Genomic DNA, 16,929 nt, shown 5'->3' on the forward strand with positions numbered 1-16,929 from the left:
CAACTTATATCAAAGACACAACGGACTTTATCACCAAAATCGAAGGCCTCAAATTGCCAACAAACGCATTTATTAATTACTTATGATGTGACGAGCATGTACACAAACATGGAATTCAACGAACTTCTCTCATCAGTAAATGAGGCTTACACACAGGCCAATAAAACGCAATTAGACATTCCATATCCGGACCCTGAGGATCTAAACTTCTTACTGAAATGCGTCTTGGAAAACAATTACTTTGAATTCGACGGAAAATATTACAAACAAATAATAGGAGCAAGTATGGGGGCAGTCCCCAGTCCAGAGATCTGTGACATCAGAATGTATCAAATCACAAAGCATATAATGGCACAATTTCGTCATGCCAGCAAAATTGTCTTCCACGGCAGATACCGTGATGACGGTTTCATAATATTCAATGGAACGCAACCAGAGATAGAAGAATTCTTTAATATCGGCAATCACTGTCACAAGCATCTCAGATTTACATTTGAAATTTCTCCATCTGCTGTCAACTTCCTTGGTACTACAGTTTATAAAGGACAGAAATTTCAAAATTTTAACAAACTTGATATCAAGTCCTTTATCAAACCAACAAATAACTTTCAGTATCTACACAGACAGAGCGCTCATAGCCCAGCTGTGTTTAAAGGATTCATTAAAGGAGAATGCATCAGACATGCAAGAAACACCACTGACCCTGAAATATTACATGCAACACTTAATGACTTCAAGACGCACTTATCAAAGCGAGGCTACTCTACTTCGGAAATTGATCCTATTATCAAGGAAACGGTCAACACAAACCGATCAAAACTCATCATCAAAAAGACTAAAGAACAGTCATTACGTAACCCTACAGTACTGGTTACTAAATTTAACCCTTGCGTTAAAGGACTGAAAAAACGAATTCTAAAATATTGGAACACCATTCTTAGAAATCCAGAATGCAAAACTTTATTTCATTCTCAACCAATCATTGCTTACAGCAAACACAAGAATATAGGTGACGAGATAATCCGGTCTCACCTAAAACAAACACGATGATTTATGTCCGTGACCCCTGATGAGGCTTCTTTATAGCCGAAACACTCTACAACTACTTGCATAATTCAAATCAGATATTAATCTGCTCTATGCAAAAAACATATCTACTTAAAGTGTGGTTTGGAGTGTCGGGTCCTAATAAATCTCTTACAAGTTTGGTTGATTGATGTCGCTAATTTTCACACTAGCATTAGGAAATTACCACCTGGTAGACCAATTATCTCGCAATGCGATACGCCAACGAGGAAAATAGGACAATATTGCGATTACTTTCTTGTACCCATTGTACAAAAACAATCAACTTATATCAAAGACACTACGGACTTTATCACCAAAATCGAAGGCCTCACATTGCCAACAAACGCATTATTAATTACTTATGATGTGACGAGCATGTACACAAACATGGAATTCAACGAACTTCTCTCATCAGTAAATGAGGCTTACACACAGGCCAATACAAGGCAATTAGACATTCCATATCCGGACCCTGAGGATCTAAACTTCTTACTGAAATGCATCTTGGAAAACAATTACTTTGAATTCGACGGAAAATATTACAAACAAATAATAGGAGCAAGTATGGGGGCAGTCCCCAGTCCAGAGATCTGTGACATCAGAATGTATCAAATCACAAAGCATATAATGGCACAATTTCGTCATGCCAGCAAAATTGTCTTCCACGGCAGATACCGTGATGACGGTTTCATAATATTCAATGGAACGCAACCAGAGATAGAAGAATTCTTTAATATCGGCAATCACTGTCACAAGCATCTCAAATTTACATTTGAAATTTCTCCATCTGCTATCAACTTCCTTGATACTACAGTTTATAAAGGACAGAAATTTCAAAATTTTAACAAACTTGATATCAAGTCGTTTATCAAACCAACAAATAACTTTCAGTATCTACACAGACAGAGCGCTCATAGCCCAGCTGTGTTTAAAGGATTCATTAAAGGAGAATGCATTAGACATGCAAGAAACACCACTGACCCTGAAATATTACATGCAACACTTAATGACTTCAAGACGCACTTATCAAAGTGAGGCTACTCTACTTCGGAAATTGATCCTATTATCAAGGAAACGGTCAACACAAACCGATCAAAACTCATCATCAAAAAGACTAAAGAACAGTCATTACGTAACCCTACAGTACTGGTTACTAAATTTAACCCTTGCGTTAAAGGACTGAAAAAACGAATTCTAAAATATTGGAACACCATTCTTAGAAATCCAGAATGCAAAACTTTATTTCATTTTCAACCAATCATTGCTTACAGCAAACACAAGAATATAGGTGACGAGATAATCCGGTCTCACCTAAAACAAACACCATGATTTATGTCCGTGACCCCTGATGAGGCTTCTTAATAGCCGAAACACTCTACAACTACTTGCATAATTCAAATCAGATATTAATCTGCTCTATGCAAAAAACATATCTACTTAAAGTGTGGTTTGGAGTGTCGGGTCCTAATAAATCTCTTACAAGTTTGGTTGATTGATGTCGCTAATTTTCACACGTTTAGGACTTAAAAAACGAATTCTAAAATATTGGAACACCATTCTTAGAAATCCAGAATGCAAAACTTTATATCATTTTCAACCAATCATTGCTTACAGCAAACACAAGAATATAGGTGACGAGATAATCCGGTCTCACCTAAAACAAACACCATGATTTATGTCCGTGACCCCTGATGAGGCTTCTTAATAGCCGAAACACTCTACAACTACTTGCATAATTCAAATCAGATATTAATCTGCTCTATGCAAAAAACATATCTACTTAAAGTGTGGTTTGGAGTGTCGGGTCCTAATAAATCTCTTACAAGTTTGGTTGATTGATGTCGCTAATTTTCACACAAGATACAACTTATCCGAACATGAACTCTCAGTTCTTAGCAAAGGCTTAAAATTTATTCCAACGCCTAAAAGCGACAATGCTAAAAGCCTGCTGTTCAAAGATTTTGAAGAATTTGCCAGGAAACTCAGATGCAAATTCCACTTTGATACCGGAGACGACAATGCCATTCACCCTTTTAACACAAGATCTGGCTACAAACCGCCATTTACATGCAGCGAACTCGAGGAATATATAGATAAAACAAAATTGGAACTTTCCTCTTTGGAAATTGCAAAAATGAGATCAAACATCTCAAATGCTGAAAGAGAAGCTATTTTATCTCTTAAAAATAACAACGACATTGTTATTAAAAAAGCAGATAAAAGCAACACAATTGTCATCATGAACAAAGACCAGTATGTCTTAGAAGCACAAAGCCAACTGCAATCTAAACACTATATGCAAGTATCTGAACCCAACATGCTCAAACTGCATGAAAACATTCAAAATAAACTTGCCGCAATGCATTCAAATGGGTCACTGGACAAAGAAACTTACAAATTTCTTAATGACAAAAAACCTTCACTCAAATGTGGGCATTTGTACCTTTTACCGAAAACCCACAAAATACCAGCAAACATTTACAATGCTCTAATAAACGGTCAGTGCAGCATTAGGAAATTACCACCTGGTAGACCAATTATCTCGCAATGCGATACGCCAACGAGGAAAATAGGACAATATTGCGATTACTTTCTTGTACCCATTGTACAAAAAACGATCAACTTATATCAAAGACACTACGGACTTTATCACCAAAATCGAAGGCCTCACATTGCCAACAAACGCATTAGTAATTACTTATGATGTGACGAGCATGTACACAAACATGGAATTCAACGAACTTCTCTCATCAGTAAATGAGGCTTACACACAGGCCAATAAAACGCAATTAGACATTCCATATCCGGACCCTGAGGATCTAAACTTCTTACTGAAATGCGTCTTGGAAAACAGTTACTTTGAATTCGACGGAAAATATTACAAACAAATAATAGGAGCAAGTATGGGGGCAGTCCCCAGTCCAGAGATCTGTGACATCAGAATGTATCAAATCACAAAGCATATAATGGCACAATTTCGTCATGCCAGCAAAATTGTCTTCCACGGCAGATACCGTGATGACGGTTTCATAATATTCAATGGAACGCAACCAGAGATAGAAGAATTCTTTAATATCGGCAATCACTGTCACACTTATCTAAGATTTACATTTGAAATTTCTCCATCTGCTGTCAACTTCCTTGATACTACAGTTTATAAAGGACAGAAATTTCAAAATTTTAACAAATTTGATATCAAGTCGTTTATCAAACCAACAAATAACTTTCAGTATTAACACAGACAGAGCGCGCATAGCCCAGCTGTGTTTAAAGGATTCATTAAAGGAGAATGCATTAGACATGCAAGAAACACCACTGACCCTGAAATATTACATGCAACACTTAATGACTTCAAGACGCACTTATCAAAGCGAGGCTACTCTACTTCGGAAATTGATCCTATTATCAAGGAAACGGTCAACACAAACCGATCAAAACTCATGATCAAAAAGACTAAAGAACAGTCATTACGTAACCCTACAGTACTGGTTACTAAATTTAACCTTTGCGTTAAAGGACTGAAAAAACGAATTCTAAAATATTGGAACATCATTCTTAGAAATCCAGAATGCCAAACTTTATTTAATTCTCAACCAATCATTGCTTACAGCAAACACAAGAATATAGGTGACGAGATAATCCGGTCTCACCTAAAACAAACACCATGATTTATGTCCGTGACCCCTGATGAGGCTTCTTAATAGCCGAAACACTCTACAACTACTTGCATAATCTAAATCAGATATTAATCTGCTCTATGCAAAAAACATATCTACTTAAAGTGTGGTTTGGAGTGTCGGGTCCTAATAAATCTCTTACAAGTTTGGTTGATTGATGTCGCTAATTTTCACAGTTTATTGTATATTATATTTATTAATCACAAATCACAAAATTCTACCGCCGCTCGGGGGGGGGGGGATTTCAAAATGCTAAGAAGATAACGAATTAACTTGTTTTCATAGAGTACTACAAAAATATGACGTGTATATAGTATTTATACACAAAAAGGTGCATTTACTATAGGGTTATTTGGGAAAGTGCCATTTTTAAGCACTTCAAAGCAAATCATACAAGCACACAATAGACCTTTTACTTAAACTATGATATTTATCATGCGAAATAGTTTTTTTACATCATATGTATGTACCACAAAAATTTTCCGCCTTTTTTTTAAAGAGGGGCATATCAAAATGCTGACAAATAACGAAATTACTTGCTTTTATAGAGTACTTATAAATAATACGTACAAGTATATAAAAATTCATAAAAAAATAAATGTGATGGAAAGATTCTCAACCTTAGCTTTAAACCTCAAAAACATGAATTTATTACTTTTTCTTTTATAAAGTTTCTTATTACCATTTCATTAAGAGAATCATGTTATCTAACATCCAAAACATACGATTACGACGTCAATGAACCTTAGATTAGATAATAATCGTTTTGAAAATCGGATATCTTAATTTAAGTAAATTAATTTTGAATAGTTTTATGAACTAAGTGAAAAAATAGCTTTAAAATAGTAAATAGGCTTCATTTTACTATAATGTGCGAAATATTGCGTTACGGAAACCGTAGTCAGTCCCCTAAAATAGCGTGATGTTTCGCGCATTGAAGTAAAATGAATAATATATAATTTTTAAAAACAACTAATTCACTTATTCTATATCCTTTATGAAAATAAAGTAATAGCAAATTGAAAAAATAAAATAAGTCTGCACTATTCATAACCCTTCTCAAAGTGCCAAATTCCCTTTTAACACGGAAACAACTACCAAGAGACGAAAGAGCCCTAAAGGTCACCTGAGTATCATGCAAGGACTTTCCAACATTGAATTTGGTTTGTGTTTTAAACCAGAGACCATAAAACTCACAATTTTGAAAGAGTTGCTATTGCTAATCATAACTTAATACTAAGCATGTTTATTTTAATTTCTTAACACACAGATTCAGATCAGGGAGAAAAAAAGAAACTATGCATTTCCACTAAATAATCAGTATACTGCCCGGACCCACAGGAACCACTAACTAACGAAAGCATTCAAAGATAAAGTTTGTTGCATTACTTTTTACTTTAGGTAAGGATGTTTGGGGATGGGACAGCCATAAACATATTCGACAACTTACTTGAAAATTTCAAGAAAAAGAGTTGTCAAATGTTTGATATCTAGTCTCGTTGCGATTATGGTGACAGGAGATTCCGAAATTCCACTTCTTCGGTATTTTAACAATTATATTTGAATAGATTAAGATTTTTTCTTTACTGCAATAGAAGGTGCGGGACAACATTTGCGAACATCTTTGTGCTTAATTGAAAGATAAAAGCTATGATAGTATTCACCAAAAGCGAAAAAAGGGAAAGATTTTTTCTTAATAAAGTGTACATGGTTTTCAGATAAGTATCATCTAGAGCAATGATCAAGGTATTTACTTCATTCAATAGAACAGAACATAAATTAATATATTTAAGACATTAGGTGAAATTTTAAAAGAAAGATTGTATCACCAAATAACTTTTGTTGAACTTTTATTAAAAACTTTATTCACTGCGCTTTTACTCAAATTAAAATATGTTTTAAATAAAAAAATAAGTCAGTGCTAATACTTACCGATCTCTGTGTCTCTATATTAAAGGTAAGACTGGAAGAGAAATATTTGGACGACTTTAAATACCCTTTATCAAAAATAAATAACACGTAACCGGGTATCAATTCAACCATATTTAAACAATTTAAAAAGATCTGAGAATTTTGGAATTTCCATAAGTTTCTAATATTAAAAAATTCTATTTTAAGATTCTTAGTGTCTTTTTTCATATATTAAAATATACAAAATTTTCTCTAAGTAGTAATTTCACAGGAGTGAAGTATATTGATTACAAATGAAAAGAATACTTTTACAATTGTGAAAGCCATACTGTGTACAGGTTTATTTTTGCCCGGTGTTATTTTCGCCCTTTCATACTTTCATTCAATTTTGCCCCGTTTTAAATTCGCCAATCAATAGTTTTATTTAAGAAATTAAACTTTCCTCTATGAATTTGCCCCGTTTTAAATTAGACCAAATGAAGGTAGGGCGTAAAGGGCGAAATTAAGACGGGGGCGAAATTTTCCCTGTAGTTTATGCTTCTTTAACTTTCACCAAGATGTTTTGTTATATTTGAATTCCATTTAAAACGCACCAACTTTTATAATGTTTTATGTTCATGAAACTTAAACATACATTGACAATGGTCCCTTTTATCATGCTATCTATATGATATTATCTTTGCTTTTGTCAAATGTGAACACATCTACGCTAATTCGTCTACCTTTAAAATTTCAGTCAATTTGACACTTTATTATACTTCATCTTATATCAATATGTTTTCTTATCATTAAGCACTGTGAAGAGATATGGAGATAACTTACAGTATTCAACCTCAAAGTCCATAAAACAATACACAATAAGAGCAGAGCAAATACGGACCTCCGAATCATCAGAGGTGGGATCAGGTGCCATGGAGGAGTGAGCATCCGCTGCCGGTCACACCACTGTGTGCTCCTTGTCCTTGGAGATAAAGAACAACATTCGTTATCTTGAGTCTATTCAAGAAATACAGATCAGGAGGAGATTAAACAAGAACATTTAAGGTCGGTTCAGGTGCCATGAAGGAGTAAGCACACTTTTCCAAGGATGATTTCAAATGACACTTTTAATATTCTTTTTTCGTCAATTTGATGGTCAAATCATTTGTTTAAATTGTTCGCTCGTAGTAGAACATGCTTTTATGTATTATACCAACTGAGAGACATAAACCCCATTTGCAGATGATAAAGGTACACTGGTCTTATAATTTAACCATAAGCTCCCTTTTACAGTTTAAATATCCACTTTTGATAACATATTTAAATTAATATAGATATTGGATTGTATCATAACTGATCATCTGAGATCACTTTGTTAACTGACAGAGGGTGTATGAAATATATTGTGAAAATGAACAGTATTCAAGCTCAAAAATCTAAACAATTACTACAAGGGCATTGAAAAAACGGACTATTAAAACATCAGAAGTGAAACTGGGTGCCATGAAGGGGTGAGCATTCTCTGCCAGTCGACATCCCGCCATATGCCCGTTGTCATGATCGAGAAGAACGGATTTTAACTGTCGACAAATCAAGGTTTAATAAGTGGCCTAACAATGTGTATTTTAGATTATAAAAAAAATTTATTCAGGATTTCACTCGATATGAAATTTAATATATATTTTATACTTTTACAGTCAGCAGTTGTTACTTTGGTAAAAGCATATGCAGACGTGGTTATCTATAAGTACCAGTAATGATCATGTATTTTAATTGCTTAAATAGAACTTGATTTTAAATTATGAAACATGCTCTTCTATATAATTAATGTCTGAAATTTTGGACTTCAAAGATATGACAAAAAAATTTTACTCGCTATGCATTAAATGCTTTTAAAAAAGGATTCGTATATATCGAGAAAATAAATCAATTGGATTTATCTAATGTTCATAACCGGTGACTGTAGACTAGTGGAAGAGCGTTCGCTTTTGATAATCAGCAATTATCTCGAGGGGCTGCGTCAAACCCAATACATAAACATAGGTAGTGACTGGGGGTTTTGCCAAGCGCTCAGAATTTGAAGTGAAAGTCACAGGTCTTTTTGATGGGACCTTAAAAAGCAGGTCCCGTATCACGGTAGGCGTTGGCACGGTAAAGATCCCTCACTGCTCAATGGCTCTGAGTTTCGAGCATAGGTCTAAATTTGAAGCCTTTCACCGGTCTATTGTGATTTCTCTATATGAGTTAAAATTCTCTAATGGGACGTCAAATAATATACAATCAATAAATTAATCTTAAGTTCATGAAACAAAGAATTGAAATGCTATAGGCTAGTTTTGTGTTATAAGTAATGTTTCGCAGTCGTTTTGTTTTGATGAAGTCTCGGTACAATTTTGTCATTTTCAACCATACAAAAATTATTGTCCATGGCGAGATATTTTTATATAAATATAAATGGTTACAGTTTAAATTTCTATTTCAGTTTCAATAAGGATATTGCACGAAAATGGAGTAACAAACTAAAGAGTTTCGATTAATTATTTATATATCTAGCTTCAAATAAATAAAAAAAAAATAGGTTATACAAAAGTAGGAGCATGTTGATATTAAAAGTTTCGAATAATTTATGCATCACATTTATATTTGAACTAACAATTCCGAATTTCAACACACTTTTTAAGAATGACTAGAAATATTTGTTATGAACTTCCTGGATTGAAATTCTTTTTTACGATTAAAAGCCTGATTCAGTTTACCTTACCTCTTTAACTACCTACTCAAATCGTAAATCATAAAGCAATGTTACTAGGAAGTTCTTTGATTATTTTGACATACAAAAGTTTAAATTAACACCACATCTATGGAAAACCTCCAATAGATATATTTAGGGTATTTTACACCCATACCTATTTATTTTTAATCCCACATCACACATTCATATCTTTGGTATTCCATAAAACGAAATAAAGAATCTTGTTTTCCTAATCACTATTTTTGTTCGGTAGTAGGTAATTGCAGAAAATGAAAAGTTTAAGATATTTTAGATATTTGATTTTTCTACAAATTTGTAGGCTATGTATAACAGGTAAGTAATACTTTTACCTTATCAGTTTATGTTGAGAATGTATTTGCTAATATCTGCGAAATTTTGGAATGTTGTTATTATCCTAGGTAGCATATTCTATGTTAAAATCTGAAATCCAATTTTCTTCTTAGTACTAAAGCTTTTATCATAATTTTGTAAAACACTTCTAATAATTTTTATCGACAACTTTGTTAAAGTTTTCCATTGTCTATATGCATAATTACACATAAATATATATCAAGCGGTGTACAAAGGATTTTTAAGGCACACATACACACCCTCTCTCACACACACGCACTCTCATACATACATAAATAAACCCAGATTATCCGATTAAACTTGAATTTATAATTATATGGAAAGGAATTTTAAGGTTGCTTTCAGAACAACTTAAGAATTCAATTCATTGCATCAATTATAAAAAGCGTTTTTCAAAAAAAAAAGACATAAAACATCTAAATAATAATAATATTGAAATCAAAAGACTTATGCCAATTGGATTCAAACTTTTCAACCATGAGTCCCATTTTGTTCATCAAAAAAGACAGTTAAGAGTTATTAATTAATACACATCACTCAATGTTATTGTTTATTTTAAAGCGATTTATAAGACCGGGAAAATTTCCCTTCTTACATTGTTATAAGATATATTCATTAGTATATGAATTTATATTTAAATACTGCTATATATATGCAATGCTCATCGTTTCTTCCCAGAATAGGTTACATACTAAGCATCAAAAAGAAATTAAAATTTGTCAAAGGCAATGCTCAAAATAAATAAGAACTAGTTTTGTCTTTGATTGGACAGGTAAAATAATTGAAACAATAATAAATTATATAAATCCCTTTTTGAATGCTCAGCAAAAGCCCACACCACTCAAGATATACGAAATCGATGAGATAAATATAGAGAGAAAGAAGCTTTTGCAAACTCCAATTACGATTACAATTTTATATTTATCAAGTAAAGCTAGTAATCCGAAGTCAAAATGATAAACATCAAGGCCTACCAATTACCATAAAACGTGTCAAAGGTAACCATTTATAGGTTGTATTTGCAATCAATATTAATGTTGTAATAACTATAGAATGAACAAAAGGCTTAGTTAAATGTAAATGTGGAACAGTGATTGGTCTCAAATATTACAGTATAAACATATGAAATTCCAAAGGTTGGACCAGAGGCGACCAAAGAGCAGAAATGAAAAATATTTTTCAATAAAAAGGAACTCGTAAGTTCATTCCCCTTGTCATTTGCAAAAATATTTTACAAACATTCTGATTGTACACACAAATACTCTAAAGTTGACATAAAAAGATGCTTGAATTTCTGATTGATAATATCTTTGCGGTTTTTGGTAACCTGGAGCACGTTTAACAAAAGAACTTACTATGTAGGACCAATCTTAGATCTTCGTATAACTCTCTAAATAATTAAATATTGAAAATGATTTTAATCTCTCTAAAAGATAGTAGTAAGATGTTTTTACAATAGCAATTTTAAACAGAATCATTAATTTTTCAAAATGTTTCAATCATCTGAAGTGTTTTGTCTTAGTCGTAAGTTCTTTTATAAAACGGGCCCCATGTCTTCGATCAATCTATTAGAATGCCCATGGGTACCAATTGACCTAGTTTTGTATCCATAAATTCTACACGTGAAATGACGAAAAAACCTGTGTGGCCTTTTGCTTGACATTTAGATATATCGACAACGTATCGTAAATTTCTTATGTCCATATGATTTATCCTGTTGAGCTTTTAATAAAAGATACCATAAAGTTTGACATATCTGTTTCATATTTTGATACTTTACTTGATTGATTGATTGATTGTATATTGTTTAACGTCCCTCTCGAAATTAAATTGTTCACTCATATAGAGACGCCACCACTGCAAATTTTGTCGCATACTCGGCACTAAAGGCCATTGAGCAGGAAAGGATCTTTTTCGTGCCAGCACCCGGTCTCATCTAAAGGATGGGTCTCCAAGTCCCACAGTGGGATTCGAACCTGAGACGTTACAATGTAGGATCAACTCCGTACTTCGCGACTCTAGAGCAGACTCTCTAACCACTGCGCCACGTGGGTGACGGTACTTTAATTGAAAAGAACGCTAATGGTAATCTAACAACTAACCTGTATAATAACTCAATGTTTTAACTTTACAATCGTCATCTCCCTGTACTTATGCAGCAACATACCTTCATCACTTGTATATTGCGTTTATGTATCTCAGATGATTCGATACACAAGATCATGCCCTACGTATGAACAATTTCTAAAACGAACTTAATTATTGACAAACACGTTGATGAAAAAAAAAAATCAGCAGTCTTTTTAAAGTCACCATCTCGTAAGTTCTTTGGCCGATGCAATTGCCTTGATTGACCGGACATGGTAGTTTATGAGTCAAATGCTGACTGAACTTTTTCTACTACATGTATTTGTAAGTCAATAATTCATACACTGAATTTAGGACGGATTCCTTTGTTCATTCCTGATCATGAAACGTAGCACAATACGGGTGTGACCGGGATCGGCAGGGGATGCTCATTCTTCCATGGCACCTGATCCCCTTTCTGATGTATTGGAGGTCCGTGTTTGATCCACTTCTATTTTGTATTGTTTTATGATCTTGAATACTAATTGTTATCTCCATATGATTCACTGAAATAACGTGTAATATTAAAAGATTTTTTTAAAATACAAAAGCCTTTAAACGGTGCAAATCTGGAGAAGAGCAAACACACCCTATAAACAGAGGTGGGAATAAGTGCCATGGAAGAGTGAGTATCTTTTGAGCAATAATATATTGCACAATGAAATCTTGTTAAAAAAAAAAGCCCCTACATTCAGCATGAAACACGATCCAATGACAGACTTGTCAGTTGACTGCCTCTAGTATAACAGGGAATTCTTGGTATTCAATCAGTTCTGACATAATTACCAGATGCAGATTATTGCCAAACATACCTATAAAAGGGAAAGTTCACGAAGTAAAGATGAATCTTTATCGTTGATGAAATTAAAAGTCAGAATTTATCTTAATCTCAAGCAGAGATTTTCTATTCACTGAAAGCGTTTCTGGAACAATAGAATATATCAGATCCTGATCCTTGGCATTAAAGGAATTCAAAATCCTTCATGCACAACTACAATTCATAATTATCCATACTACCAGGGAACACTCGTGCAAAAAAAAGCAAAAATATTCGAAGGATAAAAAAGACAGAAACAACAGCAAACGATAGCAATATATCACCCTTCTTCGTTTGGGATGATTTAAATTTATGCTGTTTATGGCACCTACCGGGTAATTTATGCTATTCATGGCACCTGATCCCACCTCTGATGTTTCGAAAATCCATGTTTGCTCTGCTCTTACTTTGTATTGTTTTATGAACTTTGTGATTGAATACTGTTCGTTATCTCCGTATTCATCGATAATTTATAATTCAGAAAGAATTAAGACTGCTAGCATAAAAGTAACACAAGATATTAAAAAATATAGGAGGCATGGTGTCTTTTTAGACGCTCAGTAATTTTGAACACAATGTGATACATGGATATATTGTATTATTAGTATTTGGAATACCTGATTTGTAAAAGTCAGGTACAGTTCATTCAAAATATTCAAAAAATGTATACTCAGTGGACACTTTCCGAAATGAGATGTATATTATTAAAGTATCATTTTAGAAACGGTAATAGAACTTTGGAACATGGTTGTCACAGACAACACAACTATACACAATCGTCTTGTTTGCCAAAATAGAGGAGATGGAGATATTTGTAAAGAAACTGAAGCAGGCCACACTTCCATATACACGGCGAATACTCTTTCAGACGTTGCATACATAGATCTAGACTTGGCGCTATTTGCTTTCCACACAGAAATTCGTTTGGGATCTTTGGCGCATGGACGATGGCGTTTTACAAAAACTATCTTGCGTTCGGATATGATTTGGAAGGTAAAGTATATAGGGAACTATTTTTGTTTAATGTGAAGCAATTTATTGAATTTATTATTTTTATAATTAGTTAGAGAAATTGTGTGATTTAAACAACAAGATTATAATGTTATAAACGTTGTTGTTTTATTATCTGGTCATGTGGTTCATCATCTTAACAATGAGCTCAAAATAATAAGGTTTTATTTATTTATGCTTAGATAAGGTATGACCAAGTCCATCAAAACATCTATTTTATTGAAAAAATGATACAAATCATAGGAGTTGTTCCTTATGGAGAGTATAAAAACAAAGATATCACGCAATTCAAAGCAATTGTGGCACCTGGCAGATCAATTGTTGACTTTGCTGTTGAAAATTACAAGAGGTAAGGCACTAATTTGTTTTAAAATATTGTAAACCTCATATTAAAAAGCCAGTTACAACGTACTTTTCCCTTTGTGTGGTGTTAATAAAAATCATTTTAAGGTCAAGATCTATTAAGTTTAAAGTGCCTTCAGATTTCTCAGATTTCTGAGATGAATTTCTTAACTGATGCTTTAAAACTTAAGCTTGGTCAAATTAGGTATAATTTATAAGTTAAAGGGAAAAAAACATATTTTAATTTGATTTTAAACATATTTTAAACTCATTACCAATGAAAAAGGAAGAAATTCAGTCATGAATACGGGGGTTCTTTCCATAACAGACAAGTAAAATGTATCCAGATTGCCTAAGGTCTTTCAGAAAACTGTAATTTGTATGTTTTGGCCTCTTCTTTAAAATAATGTCAAATTAAATATAGTAACAGGACTTCTTATTATGTAATTTCAAATTGAATTCAATGAAAAAAATCTGTATTTTTACATTATTCTATTAGAGTTGTAAAGAACGGGGAAAAAAAAGCTGAATTTGATGATGACGTCAAAATGGATCTAGCATCAGATCTAAAGTCAGTCAAAAAACTTTTACTAGATCTTGACCATAAAGAATTTCGATTAATGTTGCTAAATGGAAAGTGAAAAAGTGAGTAGATAAACGAGTTTATTGTATAATTCGATAATATATACCTTTTTCAATTATGTCAAGATGCCTGGACCTTTTTTTTCGATAGAAAACGTTGTAGTATGCACTTTTTTCTGGCCTTAAAGACAATAGCAATTTCATTGTCCCCCAAGAAAGCAAATTATTTCTCGAGGTACAGCCGAGGGAAATAGTTGCTGTCGAGATGAAAAGGTAAGGAAACAGAATGCTGTTGGTGAAAAGTTGATGACTATTTCACAATGGGCAAATGGGACAAAAAAAATTTCACGTTAGGTAATGTTTGAAAAAAAATAGCATGTTCTCTATAATCTTAGAGGTATAATATATATTATTATCTAATATTGAATTGAATGTAAAATATCGTATGTGATATAATTATATTTCTTTAATATAATATTTTCTTTTGAAAATATTTCATTTGATTAAATAAAAACTTTATTACGAAAAATGCAGTATATTTAGTAAAATATATAAAAGAAGCCCGCTTATTCTTTTTTTATTTTTATTTTCTTTTCAAGCTATATATTTTGGATTGACACAAAAGACTACCCAATGATTCATAGAGCTGACCTCCGAGGAGAAGAAAAAACTGATTTGATCTTTCAAGGATTAATAGAACCGATTGCCTTGGAAATAGATCGTGAAAATGAAATCGTCATCTGGTATGATTCTCGAAAAAGAAGTATTGAATCTTCCACTTACGACGGAAAAAATAGAAGAATCATTCACCAAACTGATATCATTTATAAAGGAATAAGGCATATAAATGTAAGTTCATGAAATTTAGCGCATACTTTTCTAGATGTCTTATGAGAAGGATAGAATTTGAAATCCTACTATATTTACTTTCGAGAGTTTGTACAAATATCTGAGCATAATGAATATATATCTAGTCAGATGCCATAACATAATTTGTAATAAAAGGATGAAATAAAAAGCATGCATATACGAGGGGTGTTAGAAAAGTTCGCGGACAAGTTCAATTGTGAGCGCGCTATTTCTACGAAACCGGTCAAACTTTCCACATAAAATCTTTACCTTTTTTCCAATAAATATACAAGAATTTGGTGCTCTGCGGTTATTATTGAAAAATATACAGCTTTTTTATGTTGATAAAACTTGCTTCACGGAGCATGCTACATTTTGGCACGTCTACATCACAAAGACTCTATATTACAATTAAAAATTGCACAATTGTAGCGCAAAGAGATTAACGATATTTTACCTGCCGCTAAAGTATTCATAAAACGTCACTGGGAGAAGTATTGAACTAAATTGGAGGGTAGATGACTGTCTTATGGTCGTTTATAAATGATCAACGCGTAAAAACACGGCCCAAAATCGGAACGTCATTGAGCGTCATGGAGCACCGCACTACGTAAAATTATGTATGTAGAATGGAAAATGTCTAAAAAGAGATAAAAATGTTCAAGATGCTGCCAGGAATTTCCTACACCTACAAAGGACAAGTTTTCAAATGGTTGTAGCTTCATAAGAACGGAAGGATTGACATTTTGAATGATTAACTCCATCGATACTTCAATACTTCCGCATCGCATTGACGTTGCGTTGCGCCTATATGGTTTTGCATAGTTTCCATAACTGATCGATTAATTGATTAACTGCATAGACATTTTAAAGATCTCAATAATATCCGAATCAGTACAAAAGACATTATAGAAGAAAAGTAACATGTCTTGATATATTCAATTTAAAAGTAGAAAAAAGATCAGAAAAATCTGAAGAAATGAAAGATTTATAGAACTGCGACAAAGCTTAACGGGTTGTTGTCTGGTTGTCACGTCGCCTTACGTCAAGTGATTGCTCCGTGAATCCCATGACCTCATAGTAAAAATCGTGTAAATTTTCAAGATTTTAGTAAAAGGACCTGATTTTTTTTTACATACTATTAAACAAAATGTAGGAATTTATTCAGACATAGGTCATACTTCACAGTACACAATAGATTTTCTGTAATTCAATGTGTCCGCGAACTTTTCTAACGCCCCTCGTACATTGTATTATAGGCTGTTTCAAGGCATGACAAAGTACGTATTTTCTGTTCAATAGCCTTAAGCACCGAGTAAAGGTTTAAATTTGGAACCTTCATTGGTATATGGTGACGTCTCGATATGAGTGAAAAACGGGACTTTTAAAAAGCATACAATCAGTTAATGGTATGCATTGTATATAGACTCCTCATTTAAAAG

This window comes from Saccostrea cucullata, unplaced genomic scaffold (genome assembly GCF_032062105.1).
Source record: "Saccostrea cucullata isolate Sc308-1 unplaced genomic scaffold, CSIRO_AGI_Scuc_v1 ctg1903, whole genome shotgun sequence".
In the NCBI taxonomy this organism is placed as follows: domain Eukaryota; kingdom Metazoa; phylum Mollusca; class Bivalvia; order Ostreida; family Ostreidae; genus Saccostrea; species Saccostrea cuccullata.